Source organism: Chiloscyllium plagiosum, chromosome 3 (assembly GCF_004010195.1).
Source record: "Chiloscyllium plagiosum isolate BGI_BamShark_2017 chromosome 3, ASM401019v2, whole genome shotgun sequence".
Classification (NCBI taxonomy): domain Eukaryota; kingdom Metazoa; phylum Chordata; class Chondrichthyes; order Orectolobiformes; family Hemiscylliidae; genus Chiloscyllium; species Chiloscyllium plagiosum.
In genome coordinates, this window is record NC_057712.1 from 31,916,935 (window position 1) to 31,937,807 (window position 20,873).

Genomic DNA, 20,873 nt, shown 5'->3' on the forward strand with positions numbered 1-20,873 from the left:
TTCAAAGAATCTATCAGTGGGAGCTTCACCAAACTGCATTCAACTTAAAAGGCACCAATATGTAAAAGCATAAGGCTGTTTGTGACTGAGAGGCAATTGTCAGAAATTGGTCAAACTCTGCCTCATAACATTCCGAGACATGGGAATCTTGACATATGCACATCAAGTGATCTCTTCAACATACAGGACAAGATGTGGCTAACAAACTGTAGAATTGTAAATATATCAACAAAACTTAAGCTATTGTATTTGAATGTGCCCATGACATTCATAGCAAATACTAATCCTAGAAATCATTTTTTGCCGAAATGAAACTGAACTGATATATCAGGAATCGTCTCCATAGTGTATATGTGTCTGTGAGGGTTAATATTGAGGTATGCCATAAACACCATCCTCTGTTGTGATTTCATATGGACTTGCAGGGACAGCAGCTTAGGACTTTGGAAGAATATGACATTTCACTCTGTCCTCCTCAAAGGCTCTATAATAATGCACATCATGTCAGTATAGTTAGATTCTAACATGAAATAATCTATATATATATTAACTACTTTCACCCTCTTCTAGTTAGATCAGGAAGTGTTTTTTTTTTCTGTACCATAATAGTCCAAGCAACCCTGTAGTCTCCTGCACTTAAAGAGAATAGTGCCAGTAACCTTCAGAATAAGCAATAGCTCATACAGTGTCGTGAACTGGGATGCCCATATAACATTCTCCATTGAAACCACCTTGACACTGCAATGGACTATTTATAAAGCTGTTACAATATACAAGAAGACACAGATTTTGGGAAAACATTTTTTAACAACCCTTAGCTGGATGTGATAGTGTGCTTGTGAGTGTAACACTGATTTAATTTAAGAAGGAACAGGACTTTGACATTTGCAAATTAATTTATAAAAGCTGATTTAGCTTTAGAGGGGAGCAGGAGACTGATGTAAATTTATCAATGTTGTAATTAATGATTAAAAGAAGAGGTGTGAGCCTTGATCACTTTCTCTGTCCAGATGTGCTCTAGACAAATCTCAGAGATGGGAGTAGCAGAAGGGAGCTTTAGTTCATGGAGCTAGGGCTCTCCAATGAAAAATAACTTATCCTTGGCATTGATCATATGTAGGAAACCTATTGTTCCTGCCTTCAGGAATAGAGTTTGTACTCATTTCATCCTGAATTGCTCACCGATACAAATCTAGCTGACAATTGTCAGTGATGAACAAGTTAAGATTCTGATTATTTATAAAACAACCTCCTTATCCATTCTTATATAATGGTCTAAATGATCAGATTTCTATCCAGAAAATTACATATTAAAACCTAACATTACTGTTCGAAAGCAACACCTAATTTCAGCAGAAACTTTCTTGTTACTACATTTAGGTCCAAAAATAAAGAAATGGGGCACAGTGTAGGAAAAAAATAAGAAGGTAGAAAGACCTTGGAGATTTGTGTTAAGGTTTTAGCAGTCTTACAGCAAAAATAAAGCAATACAGAAGACTGTCCATTTGTGTACATGAAAACACTCATGTACACTCTCCAGGTCCTTCGAAGAGATAACACTCTAAAGCCTTAAGGTAAAAAAACCATGACACAAAGATTGATGTGAAAAGCATTATGTACTTTTGTGAGGATCAAATGAAAATTACCTATTTGTTCAAAAAAAAAGGCTTGGGACAAAGATTGTTGAAAAGAGTGGATTGAACGTTGAATACGAGTCAAGATTACAAACATTTCTTCTGACTTTTGTACGGTTGGGAGATCTGCACCAAGGAAAGCAAGAGACAAGGGAAAGTGGAAAGTGAGAGAAATAGAGAAAGTGAGAGAGAGAGATAAAGAGCAAGAGAGTGAGGCCTGAAGATCAGGATACCAAAGATGCAAGAGATATTCATTTGTCCATTCTATTATCTAGCTCTTGACATGGCGAATATAATCTACATTACACTAGAAATCAGTTCCTGAGTTCTTTGCTATAGTTTACCTGAAAACTTAATAAACTTGTCTTGATATTGTCTCAAGGAAGTTGAATCACAACTGAGTCTTGCTGCCTGAAAAAGGAGCAGAACCTCCTTAACCTAACATGGGTAAGATTTGAACAGCAATTGTTGGAGCTATGTGGACCAGCAGAAAATCTGGAATAGGGGAAACCAGACTGTCAAAGCTGAAAATAAATTCTTGCAAATGTACACACACTCATGTTAACTTATTAAGGATTACAGAAGATTCAGTAAAATGCAAAGTAACGAAATTGTTGAGAAATGGAAGAAATCTATTCTCGATTAATACAGTACAAAGTCAGTGCCTTTGTTTGATGGCAAATTTTGATATAATTTATAGCCTGAGATTCTTCTTCAATGTCTTCTCTGCTCAACCCCACCCCATTCGTATAATGATCCGCACCACTATCTGCCAAAGTCCTGGCAGCAGACTTAGTGTCTATGCTAATGCCTTAACCATGTCTACACTAGGTCTTCCATGAGCATCAAAGCTTAGAAGAGTGGTATTTAGTCATTATGCTCATTTGGAGAGTAGGTGCAAGCACAATGGGCCAAATGGCTGACTGTGCCATTATAATTCACTTATTCGGTAATTTTGTTATTCTGTAATGTACATCTTTTACTTGACCGACAACAATTGTGATGCCTATCATTGTCAGATTGCTTTTACAATAACTCGTCCTAAATGAACTGGAATTTTCTCCAGTTAGAATAAAGCCATTGTATTTGGATCCAACTGGAAGCCTGTTTCCCTAGCCATTAGTTCAAAACTCCTTGTTGTCAACTGTTTCAGTTTTACCCAGACTGTTGAGCTAAGTTTCTAGTATAAAAACTGTCAATTTACACCTTCATAGCAACATCCAGCTCTCTGTTGCCTCAGCCCTGAGTTGATGGAACCCTCATTCAACTTACAGACTTGACTATTCCAAAGGCTGGCCTCCCATTTTCCAATATTCCTTTCCCATATATCTGAGTTCATGCAAAACCCTGCTGTCAAATTATCTATCAAATCTGTGATTGCTGACAGTCTTTTTTTAATTGCTAAAATATAGCCAGTTAAATGTAAAAATTTGCATCTTCATTTTCAAATTTCTCCCCGCTTCCCCCAGTCAATGATTTTATCTATCCAGATTTCAAACTTCCAAGACTTCTTGTATTCCTTGAACTATTAACATTTCTGTGTCCCTGACAATATTGCTCCAAATATTTGTGGAGAAGCCTTTACCTGTCCAGAACATTAACTTAGCAAGTCCCCCCTTAGAACTCTCAGTCTCCACATTATTCTATTTTCATTTCAGATGCCCCTTAAAGCTTAACTTTTTTTACCCAGCTTTCAGTCACCCATTGTAATGTATAATAATTCTTTGATAAAGTTCAATTTTTGTCTGACAATTACTTCCCAGAGCCCGGAGTCCCAAAACGTTTCTTCCAAGTGCACTAACACATTCATTTGAGATTACAACATTTGCTGTTCAGGAGATGGTCTTAACTGCGTTGGAAAGGCAACATGCAGATTGAGTGATCGCTTAGCAGATCATATTCATTCTTTCCATCAGAATGAACCTGACCTTAAGGTTGACTGAGTTTTCATTCATTATTTTGCTCCAAATCAGACCTCTATATCTCAGTGCTCTGCACTTCTCTAAATAAACTTCATGGAATCACAAAGAAAAGCACCTCTTATTTCAACTCGTCATTTTACAATCTTATGGAATAACACTAAATTCATCAATTTCGGATCATAAATACTACTTTCCTGCACTTGCTGATGGGATTTTGTCCTTGCCATATGCACCTCCTTTAGGGCCATCTTCTGTTTCTTTATCTGTTCCTTTGATCTTACACCATTCATTTTGTAAGTTAATTGTTCCTCCCTTCATCACCACATGGACCTTCTCTTTTCCCACTTCCCTGTCTCCCTCTCTTTGCATTTGCATAAATCTGTTACATTTCTTACTTCTTCCAATTCTCTTACAACCTGTAATGTCTATTTCTCTCTCTCCACAACTGCTTTGGAGTAATTCGATCATTTAACCTAATGTGAGGTATTTTATCTTTAGTAAAACAAATTGTATTTAAAATATAGTTTAACAAAAAAAAATCTAGATTGGTACAACATGGAGATAAACATATGCACCAAATTAGTTTGTCTACCTGTGTAATCACAATACAGTAAAATTAAAATCTTCAAAAACTCAAAATTGACCCCGATGGTTGCTAACCAGCCTTTTGATTAATCATTTCCAGGATCTGTCAATAATCAATTCCAGACACTGGTTTATATCTTAAATAAATTATTTAGTGCTTTATTAACAATATATATAAAACAATTAATAATATTGTTGGTTAAAAGAAGGAAGCATATGTCAGGTATAGACAGGATAGATCGAATGAATACTGTAGGGAAATAGATGGTGACATCTTGCAAAATGTCCAGGTTACAGAGAAGGAAGTGCTGGATGTCTTGAAAAGGGAAAAGGTGGATAAATCCCCAGGACCTGTTCAGGTGTACTCTAGAACTCTGTGGGAAGCTGGGCATCTTTCTGAGATATTTGTATCATTGATAGTCACAGGTGAGATGCCAGAAGACTGGACGTTGGCAAATGTGGTGCCACTGTTTAAGAAGGGTGGTAAAGACAAGCCAGGGAACTATAGACCGGTCAGCCTGACCTCAGTGGTGGGCAATTTTTTGGAGGGAATCCTGAGGGACAGGATGTACATGTATTTGGAAAGGCAAGGACTGATTAGGGATAGTTAACATGGCTTTGTGTGCAGGAAATTATGTCTCACAAACTTGATTGAGTTTTTTGAAGAAGTAACAAAGGAGATTGATGAGGGCAGAGCAGTAGATGTGATTTATATGGACTTCACCAAGGCATTCAACAAGGTTCCCCATGGGAGACTAATTAGCATGATTAGATCTCATGGAATACAGGGAGAACAAGCCATTTGGATACAGAACAGGCTCAAAGGTAGAAGACAGAGGGTGGTGGTGGAGGGTTGTTTTTCAGACTGGAGGCCTGTGACCAGTGGAGTGCCACAAGAATCGGTGCTGGGTCCTCTACGCTTTGTCATTTACATAAATGATTTGGATGCGAGCATAAGAGGTACAGTTAGTAAGTTTGCAGAATACACCAAAATTGGAGGTGTCGTGGACAGTGAAGAGGGTTACCTCAAATTACAACAGGATCTGGACCAGATGGGCCAATGGGCTGAGAAGTGGCAGATGGAGTTTAATTCAGATAAATGCGAGGTACTGCATTTTGGGAAAGCAAATCTTCGCAGGATTTATACACTTAATGGTAAGGTCCTAAATAATGTTGCTTAACAAAGAGACCTTGGAGTGCAGCTTCATAGCTCCTTGAATGTGGAGTCACAGGTAGATAGAATAATCAAAAGGCGTTTGGTATGCTTTCTTTTATTGGTCAGAGTATTGAGTACAGGAGTTGGGAGGTCATGTTGCGGCTGTACAAGACATTGGTTAGGTCACTGTTGGAATATTGTGTGCTATTCTGGTCTCCTTCCTTTCGGAAAGATGTTGTGAAACTTGAAAGGGTTCCAAAAAGATTTCCAAGGATGTTGCCAGGGTTGGAGGATCTGAGCTACAGGGAGAGACTGAACAGGCTGGGGCTGTTTTCCCTGGAGCGTCGGAGGCTGAGGGGTCACCATATAGAGGTTTACAAAATTATGAGGGGCATGGATAGGATAAATAGGCAAAGTCTTTTCCCTGATGTTGGGGAGTCCAGAACTAGAGGGCATAGGTTTCGGGTGAGAGGGGAAAGATATAAAAGAGACCTAATGGGCAACTTTTTCACGCAGAGGGTGGTACATGTATGGAATGAGCTGCCAGAGGAAGTGGTGGAGGCTGGTACAACTGCAACATTTAAGAGGCATTTGGATGGGTATATGAATAGGAAGGGTTTGGAGTAGTATGGGCCGGGTGCTGGCAGGTGGGACTAGATTGGGTTGGGATATCTGGTCGGCATGGACGGGTTGGACCGAAGCGTCTGTTTCCATGCTGTACTTCTCTATGACTCTATGACACTATATTAACTTTAGTCGAGCAAATATTAAACAACTAAGTAATCTAATTGGCCTATACCCTAAATCCAATAGCCTTTCAGATCCATTCACACAAATTACAGACAGACAAGCAAACACATTTAAGGGATAAATAAAATTGGGCAGATTACTTAAATGGTTTTCACAATGCACTGTTCCACTGGCAAGATGACAGTTTCTTGCTTTATTTTCTGAAGATATCAATCAGGATCACCTTTTTAGTTCACTCAGATAAAACCAGTCATACTTAAAACTTGGTTTTCTCAAGTTTGAGCTGCCAAGAGATTTAGTAGGGAGCTTTCAAATCTTCATACTGTAGCACCAACAATCAGATTTCTTTTTTCAGAAAGCCCAGTCCAAAGCCTAATTGAAACTCCAGCCTCTCCCTGACAGACTGAGTGACTCCTCCTTGATGTCTTAGTTATCATTCAACATCTGACATGTGCTTGAGCATAAGGTCTTTCCTGGACTGGCTGAATCCAATTCCTGGTTACTGACCTCATTAATAGCCAATTTGTGTTGTCTGTGTAAACAGAATGTTCACCCCCAATGTCTAAGCTTCTGAAAAACATTGATCAGGAAACAAACTGCAATTAAGTTTCATCATGAAACTTATGTTTGGTCTGTTCTCAAAGCTCCTCATTTTGCACTCATCAGGACAAATGCCAAATTTCAAACAATACCAGCCCAGCAGTAAGTTACAGCACAGGATCCCACTGGATGCAGGGGGTCCACAGGATGCCCAGAGTTTTCTGGCCCTACCTGCAGGACATAGAGTTGATACAGGCTCTGAAAACTCCATGATGCAGTAACTGAAATGGAGCAGAGGCAGGGCTCCGTTGAAGATCTGGTTCTGCAGTTTGGGCCAGTCTGGGGAAGAGGTGTGGGAGTAGGGAGGTGGGAGAGAGGTGTGGGGTAGGGGATAGGAGTAGGGGTTTGTCTCCAGTGTAGTCCTGACAGAGCGTGACACACCATTGTACTGTGCTGTGCTCCGCAGAAATGCAGCAGGCAATGAGGTGATGTCATAGATGCTAATGAACTGTCTTCCCAGGAGGGAGAGGGTATTAGGGAGGGGGAACGGTCTCCTTAGCCACCACAGGGATCAGCTGCATTGAGCACTTCAGGCCACCTGGCATTTAATTGACATCTAGTTTGAGTGGATGAGAGCTGGGTGCAGAAGATCATCATGAATAATAAAATAGTTGTTGACTATAATACCAAAATTTGATCTGCACTGAGGGGGTGTGACCCACAGCTGCTATTCATTTTCATTTTTCATTTTATTTGTGTTCACCTTTGGTGACATGGACAAAATGACCTTTACAATCTCTCACAATACCTGAGAAAAACTGCCAACTTTTTAGTGGCATGATATACCTGAGGTTCTTGTAACAGAGAGGTCCTTGTAAATGAGAGCCCATTTACCAGAGGGGAGTTTCAGACCTTTGTGAAGACAAATGAGATAAAGCACACTCAAACAGTACACTACCACCTGTCCTCAAATGGTCTGGATTTGTGGATGTCTAGACATTCAAAAGTACCATGAGAAAGTAAATTACAGAGCCTTTAGAAATGAAGCGTGCTTGTGTCATCTTCAAATATAACACAACACAGCACATGATGACAGGAGTAACCCTGGAAGAACTACTGATGGGCTGACGTTTTGGGACCAGGCTTAGCCTATCTTTCACAATGAAGTTGGATTAAAATGTACAGCCCAATAAAGAGGCCACTTTGGACATGGGCCAGACAGAGATTTTAAACCAGGAGATTGGGTCCACGTAAAGATCTTGGGTGACAGCTCTCAATGGATCCCAGGAGTTAATGTTGAGAACATGGGACCAGTATCTTACATGTTTAAAATGGCAGAGAAGACTACAAAAAAGATGTGTGGACTACCACTGTTGGTAGGAAATCTTCACAGAAGCGCCTGTTCCGACAGATACACCACCAACAGTGTCCTGCAACAGGAAACTCCACCCACTAAAAGCCCACTTAGGAGAAGCCCCCAGTAGTGGTTCTTCAACCATCCTGGAAGAGGCATTTACCTACTCATTGTATACCCTGAACAGACTTGGAAAGTAACTGGGATGGGATCATGGCAAAGCAATGCAAGAGGCCCAACATCACAGGAGTGAGGGGGTTGTCCCATGGACTCAGAGAGTGAGGGATGTGATAACCCCAACAGTTCCCATGGGGAATCATTCATTAATCTCTTTATGAGGCTCATTGAGTTCTGAGTTTCCTTGGTAACAGGCAATAGCTTGCCAAGCTGGAGCTCATCATCTGAGCCCTTTATAAAAGCAGACCCAGAGCTGAAAATCTTTTGTTGTGATTTTGGTTGCACGTCAGTCCCACACTCCTGGTCTTTGGGCCATCCAGTAAGGAAAGGTGTGGTAGATCAGAGGACTTCCTCATAGATCGGATCTTGGGCCTGGCCAAGCTGGCTTCCTGATGAAGGGCTTATGCCCAACACATTGATTCTCCTGCACCTCAAATGCTGTCTGATGTGCTGTGCTTTTCCAGCACCACACTCTCAGCTCTAATCTCCAGCATCTACAGTCCTCACTTTGTTCAAGCTAGCTATCAACTAGTCCAGGCAGCAAGCTATGGAGGAGGTCTGTTGACTATCTGCCCGTCTTCCTGGTTCTGTTCATGCCCAGGTGGACTTGGAGACAAAGCATGTGGTGTCCATCCGCAGAACTCTTTGTCCTAGGCTGGGACTAGCCTTTATATGCCAACAGTAGTGGCTCTATACTGGTGTTCAACAATAAATGACACTCCTTTTCAGGCAAGCTTTCTGAGTTATCACATATTCCTGTAGCCTCAGAAACTTTAAAAGGCACTTGTCACGGGTTGTCCTACACATTTCTTGACGTTCGCCCTGGACATGACAGACAGAGGGAAATCGGTGCTGTACTTTGTTGGTGAGAATTTGGAGTCTTGCTGGACAGTGTGGTTTAGAGGCAAGACTTTCTCTTCATTGGGATCAACAACAGATGCCATGGCACCAGACCATATCAGCCTGGTCCAATATTGCCACCTTGGTTAAAGCAGTCTCAGCTTTCTAAAGGAGTGCCCAGCAATACAGGAAGAAGGTCAATTTCTTTGCTCGCTCAGGCAGCACAGGTGCCATCATCTTCTCTCCAACACCAATCATTCATTCTCTGACTATTACTGTATCCATCCTTCACTAAAACCGATTCAGAGTAATGCCTGTAATGTCTTCTGAACTTGCTCTTACCTATGTCATACTCTGATCAACCTAATAACCCTGCATGTCATCTGTGCTGCTTATTCACTCGCTCAGGACACCTCCCCACAAGTTTAATAAGACGCTAAATAGGAGGCTTGCATCACACCAGGAAGAGTAAAATTTCACCCTTTTGTCTCACAGCATACCACAGAACTTTGAAGCTAGATTTAAAAACAACCTTGATGCCAATCAGTAAATGGCAGAGGTTACACAGTGTTACAATGCCACATTGTTAAATTCTAAGATTGAAAAGACTTCTGCCGAACTTTCCTATGCAGATGAAGAGAGCTCCCGGCTTAGACAAAGTGTTGACAAAGGACCAAATCCAGAAATCTCAACCCCAAAGTTTACCGCTGGCATTTTCACTGTGAGTTAAGAGTGGAGGAGGATTGGAGTGGGGTTCTGTCTTCAAAGAGGCCCAATTATCACTGATGAAATGGACAAATCATGACTTGTACACTTCATCCCTCGCAGGAGATTTTAAACTTATGGCAGAATCTGAGGAACGCTTACTCAGACCTGAAATTTTAACTCTGAGTTCTCTCCACAGATGCTGCCAGACCTGCTGTGCTTTTCCAGCAATTTCTCTTTTTGTTTCTGCTTCAGCGACTATATATGTAAATAAAGATATTTTTATGAATAAAGTATAATTTTGAAATTAAATAAAAGGTTGAGAAGTAGTAATTATCAGAGGGGCCCCAATGCTCTCAAAGCTAAGTTTTCTTCTTAAAACCTTTACTTCTCAAAAGTCACTTGATTTTGAGTAAAAATAGCAGATGGTTCACAATATACATTAAAGAGTTGCCTTCATTTCCAAGAAATCAAATAGTAAATACTTGCCATTCTGAAAAAAATGTGCAATTCGTCCAAAATATTCCAATAATTCCCAGGTAGCTTCTGTATATAAATATGTTTTCCCAACAATGGGTAACCAGATTCCTTGAGTAGGTGGTAGAACATTTATCATCCTTCCTGCAAACGGTTCTTGTTCCAGTTCTGATGGCAGTTCCTATAAGTAGAATTCAGAGAGCTGAGAAAGAGACAAAAAAAAGGATGTCTAAGGCAGCAATCTTAGGATTACCATGTATGAGTGAGTACAGAAATAAGAAGATTGAGTAAATGAACATGTGGTTGGAAAAATAGTACCAGAAGGAGGGTTTCAATTTTCTGGCATGTCAGGAGTGGTTTCTGGGTAGGTTTGACCTGTACGAGGAAGATGGCTTATACATTATCAGCACTGGGATGAAAATCCTCACGGGAAGCTTTGCTAGATATGTTGGGGAGGGTTTAAACTAGTTTCTCAGTCAAATGGGAACCTATAATGGAATTTAGATAGATTAATAACAAGGGAGGCTATGGGAATTAGAAAAGCGATAAATGAAAGTGAAAAGCCGCAGAAACAAATCCCAGAATTAACCACAGTCCACTTACATAATAGTGTTAAAACGTAGAATTAAAGGCATTCCATCTGAATACAAATAGAGTTCAAAACAAGATGGGTGATTGATGGTGTTTGCTGAACTAAAAGGGTATGACTTAGTCACCATTATAGAGATATGGCTGCAGGATGACTAGAGATTAGGAACTAAATGTTGGGTTGACTGGATTTGACATTTATTAGGGAAAAGCCAAAAAAGGAAAAGTAGGTGAGGAGTAATGATAATAACAATTAGAATTGCTGTATTTTAACAAAGTACGATGTAGAATCTATTTGGATGGAGCTATGGAAGCATTATTTGAAGGTCACTAAGAACAATGATAATGTACAGCATGGTATAAATCAATTACACTTATTTTGTTACTTAGAGTTGGTTGGTGGTCTGTCAATTTTGGCATCTCTGTGTTCTATATTATGGGGGTCAGGTAATGGGGGGGATGGGGGGGACATAGCGTCCAACTATATTACATGTCACGTCTGCCAATGAAAACACACATAATGGGGCATGTAATATCTAGCCAGATGGATTTTCAAGTTCACTTTTATGCAAAACTAATCCTCCAGTGTTGCCCATAGTTTAGCAGGATCTCTCTCTGGTCCTCTTCAGACAGACCTGAAGTGTTGGTTCTGTACAAACTCACAGTTCCAATAGCTATCCTTATTTTTAATTGCTTGCTCAACTTGCTTAAATTGCCTAATTCTAATAAGCAAAGTTTCATCCTTTGCTGCAAAACCTTTGATTCAGATAGAAAATCCATTGCTTCTAATTTGTGCTGTGGAGGTAGACAGTCATCATCCTGATACCCCCTGACTTTTGCAAATGTTACCAACATGTATGGATTGATACGAGCAAGATCACGTGGCTACCCTGTATAGAAATTTAATAATGCAACTACTATGGTTCTTTTGCTTTATATATTTTTCCCTATGCTGTTTAGCAGGATCTGATGGTCTACACCCAAGGTTTAAAGGAATTGGCTGCAGTTTAGTTGAAGTTTTGGTTTAAATATTCCAGAACTCACTGGATCTTGGAGACTTCTAACAAATTGGAAAACCACTCATATGAAGTCCCTTTTAATGAAGAGGGTGGAGACAAAAAGGAAAAAACTATAGGCCAATAAGCCCAAATCCATCACTGGGAAAATTATGAAGTGCATCATTAGGGAAGTAAGGGCAAGATGTTTAGAACAGCAATCAGAGTCAATATGATTTTGTGAAAGGGACATGATGTTTGACAATTTGCTCCAGTTATTTGAAGACATAACAAGGAGAGATAATAAATGGGAACCAGTAGATGTAGTATACTCAGATTTCCAGAAAACCAAGATAGGAGGTAATGGTGTGAGGATGATGTATTAACATCGATTGAGGATTGGTTAATAAACAGCTGACACAAAGATGGGACTTTTAATTGATCTTTTTATCAGATAAAAAAGTTATAACTAGTAAAGTGCCATGCAAATCAACCATAGGGTCTCGGTTATTTACTACCTGTATGAATGACTTGGAAGAGAGGGCAGAGTGAAACATATCCAAATTTGCTGATGATACAAAAAATAGGTGGTAGGGCATATTTTGGTATGGATATAAAAAATCTGCAAGGTGGGTTGAGTGAGTGGGCAAAAATCTTGCAGATAGAGTCTAATGTAGAAAAATGTAAGGTAAGTACTTTGGTAGGAAGAATCAGAAGGCAGACTATTATTCAAATGGCGAGAGACTCCAGAAATGTTTAGCACAGAGGGATTTGAGTGTCCTTGTGCAGGAAACAAAATGTTAGCATGCATATGTAGCAAGTGATTTGGAAGATTTTTAAGAAATTTAAACTTCAGAAGAATGAAAGTTGAATCTTAATGAAACACATAATTCTGACAGGGCTTGACAGGACAGATTTTGAGGAGATGTTTCTCCTAGTGGGTGAATCTCAAACTAGAGGAACAAGTTACATAATAAGGGACTGTTCAAAAGCAGAGTTGCAAAGGGATTTATTCTCCTGGAGTGTAGTAAACATCTGGAATTTTCTATCCTAGAGACCTGTAGACGTTAGATCACTGAAGATATGTAAAGACAAGATAGATACATTTTTGAACTATTGAGGAGTTGAGGACTATGAGAACTGGCACAAAAGAGATGTTGATTCCTGGGACAGATCACCTATCATCTTAGAGTCATAAAGTCATACAGCATGGAAACAGACCCTTGGGTCCAACCAGTCCATGATGACCATAATCCCAAACTAAACTAGACCCATCTGCCAGTGTCTGGCCTTTATCCCTAGAAACCTTGCTTATTCTTGTTGAATGGTAGGGTAAATTTGAGGGCTAAATAATTTACCCTTGCTCCTATTTCTAATGTTCTTATGTATCTACAGTCTGATGAATCAGATAGTCTCTGCTGTACAGTATAGCATGATCCTGTATAACAGATCAACCAGATTGACTCCTGAAATAACTCAAGCAGTTGAGAAGATGTTTTAAACATGATATTGCTTGTTTTAGTAGTGCAAGATAAACAGCAGTACAAACGTAAATATTCAACGTTTAATTTCATATTTACCAGCGTCACCTATTTTGTGTGTCCCATCAAACCCCTCATTACAAATACTTTTAAATAATAATTTTTATTCCCTTTTTTAAAAGGAACAGACTGCAGGGAGATTAGCGCGACATTTAATGTTTCAAAATTAATAACTTAAATGCAATAAAGAATCAGATTGATCTCCTGGTTTGTTAAACACCTTGCAAAATTGGTTAACAAAAACCACAACAGCTGTATTTTTGGATTAGTCATGGAAGTAATGCTATTGATGGAAAGGTTGAAGAGACCTTCCACTGCAGCACTTTCAATCCACAGTGAACACACAGAAATAAATAAGAAAGTTGTGCCCACTAATTCTTCCTACTCTGTGATCTACTGCTCTCTTTCAAATAAAGCAGAAACTCTCTCCACCACGTATACATTAGTTACATACCCCATGCCTGCAGCCCTTTTCCAAACCTTGGCATGTTTCTGTCATGGATCTTTTGAGAGGAGTCAGTAGTTTAATGGAGGAATCAAGGCCATAACAGCAGAAGTAGGCCACTGAGACGGTTCCACCAATCCATAAAATCATTCCTGAGATGGTTGTGGTCTCAGCTCCACATTCCTGCCTGTACACAATCATTTTTGATATCTTTGTCTATCAAAAATCCATAAAGTTTCTTCTTGCATAAATTTAATGACTCAGCCTCTATTATCTTTGGGGGAGAGCATTCTACAAATAAATGAACTTTTTTAGAACACAGGGCAGAATCTTTCCATCCCTTAATGATGTCAACTTTATTGAAAAAGTTGGGAAAATTATGTGGGATTCTTGATGCTGATAACAAAATATTCTGCTTTCTAACTAGGTATTGGGACAAGGGAATGGTGAGGGGCCTGTTTCCTTGCATTACCATGCACTGACATCTCATTATTAGTTAATCTCACCTCAATTCTCTGCAGTGTCCTTTTCTCACACACATCAAAATAGAAACAAAATGGTAATAGTCCTGGTGAATATTGGAGAAGGTACGTGGTGACTGCAGCTTATCACTTGTATGCTGTGAACCCTCATCATGGACACCAGTCCTCAATATCTCAGATCATGCTCCATGGAAGCCCCCCCTTCACAGACATTGGCATGGGGGCCATGAACCAGCCTCACTGCTCCTTCATAACGCATCTCCAAAGCTCTACTTAAGAGCAATATGAAGGTCATCAAGTAGTAATTGCATAGATGAGGCATTTTTACCTTACAGGTTGACGTCACCTGTAAACATGATATGGTGCATGTGCAATGCAGGGTCCAACTATGTGAACTGCTAATGCTGATCATAAACAATCTTGACCATGTCACTGGCTATTGCAATGAATTATGAATCTCTGTAAAGCTGAAGTGGTCACAGGTGACCTTGAACATAGCACCTGTGGGCCACAATTCGCAAAGCTATGCATGATCTGGGGCATGGAACTCCAATTATGAACTGTAAGTATCCACCAATGTGCTCTTATATGGAATGTTAGCTTTCATGGGTGATGAGAGGCTGAGAGAACAAGGGCTCAATATTCATGCAGCATTTACAGTTTCTTAGGAGAGCTAGAAGTGGGCATGAAAAAGCTTTAGTGAGTCGGATTAAGGAAAACCCAAAGGTATTCTACACATATGTGAGGAACAAGAGGTTAGCCAGCATGAGGATAGGGCCGATCAGGGAGAGTAGAGGGAACTTGTGCTTGGAGACAGAGGAGGTAGGGGAGGTCTTTAATGGATACTTTGCTTTAGTATTCACTACTGAGATGGGCCTTGACATTTCTGAGGACAATGTGAAGAATACTGATACGTTCAAACAGGTTGATGTTAAGAGGGAGGATGTGCTCAAAACTTTGAAAAACATAATGATAGATAATTCCCCTGGGCCAGGCTGGATATACCCTAGGTTCCTACAGGAAGCAAGGGGAGAGATTGCTGCGCATTTGACAATGATCTTTGCATCCTCACTGTCCACTAGAGTAGTGCCAGATGATTGGAGAGTGGCAAATATTGTTCCCTTGTTCAAGAAAGGGAATAAGGATAATCCTGGGAATTACAGGTCAGTCAGTTTTACGTCTCTGGTGGGCAAAGTATTGGAGAGGATTCTGAGAGACAGGATTTATGATTATATGAAAAACCATAGCTTGATTAATGATAGGCAGCATAACTTTGTGAGGGGCAGGTCATACTTCACAAACCTTATTAAATTCTTTGAGGATATGACAAAACACATTGATGAAGGTAGACCAATGTGTGTACATGGATTTGAGCAAGTTGTTTGATATGGTTCCCCATGATAGACTCATTCAGAAAGTAAAGAGGCATGGGATATAGGGAAATCTGGTTGTCTGGACACAAAATTGACTGGTCCATAGGTGATGGATGGTACTAGATAGAAAGTATTCAGTCTGGAGTTTGGTGACCAGTGGTGTTCCACAGGGATTGATTCTGGGACCTCTGCACTTTGTGATTTTTATGAATGGCTTGGATGAGGAAGTGGAAGGGTGGGTTAGTAAGTTTGCCAAAGACACAAAGGTTGGTGGAGTGGTTGATAATGTTAGATTAGATTAGATTACTTACAGTGTGGAAACAGGCCCTTCGGCCCAACAAGTCCACACCGACCCGCCGAAGCGCAACCCACCCATACCCCTACATTTACCCCTTAAACCTAACACTACGGGCAATTTAGCATGGCCAATTCACCTGACCCGCACATCTTTGGACTGTGGGAGGAAACCGGAGCACCCGGAGGAAACCCATGTATAGGGCTGTTATAGGTTGCAATGGGACATTGACAGGATGCAGAGCTGGGATGACAAGCGGCAGGTGGACTTCAACCTGGAAAAGTGTGAAGTGATTTATTTTGGAAGGCAGGATTTGTGTGCGGAATACAGGGTTAAAGACAGGATTCTTGGCAGTGTTGAGGACCAGAGGATCTTGAAGTCTATAGATCCCATAAAGTTGCCACCCAAGTTGATAGAGTTGTTAAGAAGGCAGATGGTGTGTTGGCTTTCATTAGCAGGGAGATTGAGTTTAAGAGCTGCGAGGTTATGCTACATCTCTATAGAGCTCTGTTTAGACCACATTTGGAATATTGTATTCAGTTCTGGTCGCCTCACTATAGGAAGGATATGGAATCTTTAGAGAGGGTGCAGAGGAGATTTACCAGGATGCTGCCTGGATTGGAGGGCATGTCTTATGAAGAAAGGTTGAGGGAGCTAGGGCTTTTCTCATTGGTGTGAAGAAGGATGAGAGGTAACTTGAAAGAGATGTACAAGATGATGAGAGGCATAGTTAGACTGGATAGCCAGAGATTTTTTCCCAGGGCGGAAATGGCTATCATGAGCGGGCATAATTTTAAGGTGATTGGAGGAAGGTTAGGGGAGATGTCAGAGGTAGGTTCTTTACAGAGAGAGTGGTGGGTGCATGGAGTACACTGCCAGCAGTGGTAATAGAGTCAGGTACACTAGGGACATTTAAACGACACATGGAAGGCACATGAAGGGTATGTAGATTGGTTTGATCTTAGAGTAGGATAAAAGGTCAGCATAACATCGAGGGCCAAAGACCTGGACTGTGTTGTACTGTTCTATGTTCTATGCTTTCACTGTCACTTTGTGACATGACTGGTGCTGCTTTCATCACTGCGTTGAAGTACCATGTAGGGACATTACATGGTCCTCCTTCTCAAATTAGTCTATGTTCCACTGAGTGGAGGAGTATATTAAACCATCATTTTCGAGTGACATAGGTGCTGACTGCTCACATTACTAAGGACCTGTTCTGTTTATTACTTCCCTGAGCCGGAGTCATTGAAAACATGGCCAATGGCTGCAGCCTCAGTAAGGGCTGTCATTGCAGTGGGAATGAAGGCACAGAGAAATGAAGGAGGAACTGGCGAGCCCAGGACTGGCAGCAACATGCAGCAAATGCCAAAGATATGCAGCCCCTCAAGACTTAGAAGAGCTACAGGAGGCCTAGAATCTTATTGATTCCGTTTCCTCCTGATGAGGGAGGCACAATGCTGCTGAAGACTGAGGAGGTTCTAGGACACACAGAACCAAATGCAACATGAAGGAATGGGTGGCCACCCTATTCTGACTGCTGTTCTAGTAAATGCTGCACTAAACCAAACAGAGTGTGCTGCATAGATCCTAGCAGGCTATGCTCTGTACAACTGGAGCAGAGGGAACGTGATAGACTTCACAGAGTCGGGAGCGCAGCAAGAGTCTTCCAAGGATGAAGAAGAAAACATTGAGCAGGAAGAACACCCTCACTGTGATAGAATACTGTATTGTCAGGCGCAACAGGGCAGCCAGGGCTTCTTCAACACCCAATTCCAGTTAATGACAGACGGCTACAGTGATCACTCATTGACTGTAAATCTGTTGGTGCTGAAAAGACAAGCAGTCCGTTTCCATCACCCAAACGTAAATGCAGCTTTAACCTGTTTTTATGTTTGCTGTTGATGAATAAAATGGAATCTTGAAGGCTTTCCTGTATGTGATGGTTCCACATTTAATGATAATAAGATGGACATTGGAGAAAGAGGACCACTCCCTTAAACCAGGTTGTATGATGGGGTCAGACTAAGGACAGCAAAAATGTGTCACTTGGTTCTCGAGAAACAAAAGATGCACAAATATACTCATGCACGTGCAATGAAGGGTCAGTTGTGCCATCCAGGTGGTTTCCTTCCTAATGCATGCACAGAGAATCTCACCTTTGCTGCCCTTTAGCTGTGCTCTTGACTTCAACCCATTCCCAGTTTCCGTGCTTGCTTAAAAGCTGTTCTTTCTGACTTCCTCTTGTCATTGTCCTGAAGATTGAACAGTCTTTCCATCTTTGCAGAAGCTGCCTGAGCTACTGAGTAATTCCAGCATTTCTTACTTATCGCTCCAAAAGGCCAGATTCGATAGAATTCAGCTTGTACGCTTTCATACCAAGTCTAAGCTGTTTCCACAATTACAGTTCCTACTATCCTGCTCATGGTAGGAACTATGAGGAAATCTGACAGTCCTAATATAAATGTTAATGCAGCAGATATTGATTTTAAATAATTTTGGTAGCTACTCCTCCATATGACCTCCAACATTTCATAATCACAGGACAGAACCTTTTGTAACAAAGCATAATAGAAAAGTGTACTGCTTTCTTGTCAAATTGCAACACTTTCACATTTGCTGAAGGAGATCCTAATCTTTTATTAAACATTACAGCACTTCAAAGTGTGAGCGATGAAGAATACATGCAGCCTGCAGCTATTTGAATTTATTGGTTTCTGTCAGTCAAACTGATGATGGGGAATAATGAGAGCCAATACTATCCAATAGGGGGAATTTTAATTCCTCACAGCAGGTGACTTTCAGCTGTCTGCGATGTTAAAATGATAAAAATCTGATTCCTGATCCCAACAAGCTTACTTTGATTTTAATGGAGGTGGAATTTAAAAAAAACAACCTACTTATTTGCAAGAGGTGAGTCGGAAATTAAAATGTTCCAAGAGGGTGTTTGCCTCATACTTAACCATCATGTTACTTTGTAGCAAGCTGAAGAAGTTGTCAAAGCTTCAGAAAACCATCAGTTAAAGGGAAGTAAGAATAACTCGATCTAGGAGAGAGGTATCTAGAACACCAGCGAGGGGTTGCATTTTGGGAAAGCAAATCTTAGCAGGACTTATACACTTAATGGTAAGGTCCTAGGGAGTGTTGCTGAACAAAGAGACCTTGGAGTGCAGCTTCATAGCTCTTTGAAAGTGGAGTCGCAGGTAGATAGAATAATCAAGAAGGTGTTTGATATGCTTTCCTTTATTGGTCAGAGTATTGAGTGCAGGAGTTGGGAGATCATGTTGCAGCTGTGCAGGACATTGGTTAGGCCACTGTTGGAATATTGCATGCAATTCTGGTCTCCTTCCTATCGGAAAGATGTTGTGAAACTTGAAAGGGTTCCGAAAAGATGTATAAGGATGTTACCAGGATTGGAGGATTTGAGCTACAGGGAGAGGCTGAACAGGCTGGGGCTGTTTTCCCTGGAGCGTCAGAGGCTGAGAGGTGACCTTATAGAGGTTTACAAAATTATGAGGGATATGGATAGAATAAATAGGCAAAGTCTTTTCCCTGGTGTCGGGGAGTCCACAACTAGAGGGCCTTTTTAGGGTGAGAGGGGAAAGATGTAAAATAGACCTACGGGGCAACATTTTCATGCAGAGGGTATTACGTGTATGGAATGAGCTGCCAGAGGAAGTGGTGGAGGCTGGTACAATTGCAACATTTAAGAGACATCTGGATGGGTATATGAATAGGAAGGGTTTGGAGGGATATGGGCCGGGTGCTGGCAGGTAGGACTAGATTGGGTTGGGATATCTGGTCGGCATGGACCGGATGGACCGAAGGGTCTGTTTCCATGCTGTACATCTCTATGACTCTATGACTCTATGACCAGCAATACCTACCTCGAGTCAATGAACTCCTCTGCATACCCCCCCACCACCACCACATTCTACCCCACATTCAACACTTCAGATCTTTTCTGTCCCAATAGCTGTGTTCAACTTGCCCCAACTCCAACCTTCCTGAAGTTGCCTACCTCTGCAGCCTACTCATACTGGTCATTTACTTTTTTTTTTAAGTCTTTTTCCACTGAGTAAGTATAAATAAGTATTTATTCCTTCACTGGCCTATTGGTCTGAATATTAATCTGGAGATGGGTAAGAAGCAGTAGGGATCTGAAGATGGACCAGAAATTGACTTGAGATGGAGAAACCTGAAAACCTGGGATTAAACTCAGAGGTGAAAATGTGTTGCTGGAAAAGCGCAGCAGGTCAGGCAGCATCCAAGGAACAGGAGAATCGACGTTTCAGGCATAAGCCCTTCCTCAGGAATGAGGAAAGTGTGTCCAGCAGGCTAAGATAAAAGTTAGGGAGGAGGGACTTGGGGGAGGGGCGTAGGAAATGCAATAGGTGGAAGGAGGTCAAGGTGAGGGTGATAGGCCGGAGTGGGGTGGGGGCGGAGAGGTCAGGAAGAAGATTGCAGGTTAGGAAGGCGGTGCTGAGTTCGAGGGATTTGACTGAGACAAGGGGAAATGAGGAAACTGGAGAAATCTGAGTTTATCCCTTGTGGTTGGAGGGTTCCTAGGCGGAAGATGAGGCGCTCTTCCTCCAACTGTCGTGATGCTATGGTCTGGCGATGGAGGAGTCCAAGGACCTGCATGTCCTTGGTGGAGTGGAAGGGGGAGTTGAAGTGTTGAGCCACGGGGTGGTTGGGTTGGTTGGTCCGGGTGTCCCAGAGGTGTTCTCTGAAATGTTCCGCAAGTAGGCGGCCTGTCTCCCCAATATAGAGGAGGCCACATCGGGTGCAGCGGGTACTTCCATATCCACCACAAATTCACCTGCACCTCCACACACATCATCTAATGCATCCGCTGCACCCGAACTCAGCACCACTTTCCTAACCTGCAATCTTCTTCCTGACCTCTCCGCCCCCACCCCACTCCGGCCTATCACCCTCACCTTGACCTCCTTCCACCTATTGCATTTCCTACGCCCCTCCCCCAAGTCCCTCCTCCCTACCTTTTATCTTA